The following is a 572-nucleotide window of genomic DNA, read 5'->3' as shown; positions in this document are numbered from 1 at the left end:
TGCCACTAGATTAAATCTTGAGCGCTTGTCTAGGTTGTTTAGTGGTAAGATTAATTAAGAGCGCTTGTTTCCTAATTAATTAAAATAAGGAGAGATAGGAAAATAGTTTCCAACGGTGATATTCAATGTATGAATTGATTATTTTTGCATCAATGATCAGTTGTGAGATTCCGATGGGGATGTTGATGGAGACCAAGTTCGTTATATTAATTGATTTCGAATTGAGCTGTTTTGTTTTTTTTTTTTTTTGGTTTTTGCTAAGAACGTTTTCGTTTTACACAAACACCCAACTTTGTTCACATAACATCAAATTCGGCTAGACATCTCGTGGGATCGACCCTGACTTACACTACTACGTGTATTTTTAGGTTTTTTCTGGGTGCCACGATAGCACGCCAGATTTTGGCGCCGTTGCCGGGGAGTGATCTAGTTGATTTTTTTTTTTTTTGTGTTTGTTGTGATTTTATTTGTTCTTGTTATTTTATTTTTATTTTCAGAAAAAAAATATATATTTGGCAGTACTGTTCACGGCAGGATTTTGGTGGAGTTAGGAGTGCTGCGAGTACCCTTTT

The sequence above is a fragment of the Pistacia vera genome, unplaced genomic scaffold, assembly GCF_008641045.1.
Source record: "Pistacia vera cultivar Batoury unplaced genomic scaffold, PisVer_v2 Contig1221, whole genome shotgun sequence".
NCBI classification, from domain to species: Eukaryota; Viridiplantae; Streptophyta; class Magnoliopsida; order Sapindales; family Anacardiaceae; genus Pistacia; species Pistacia vera.
This window is presented reverse-complemented; position numbering follows the sequence as displayed.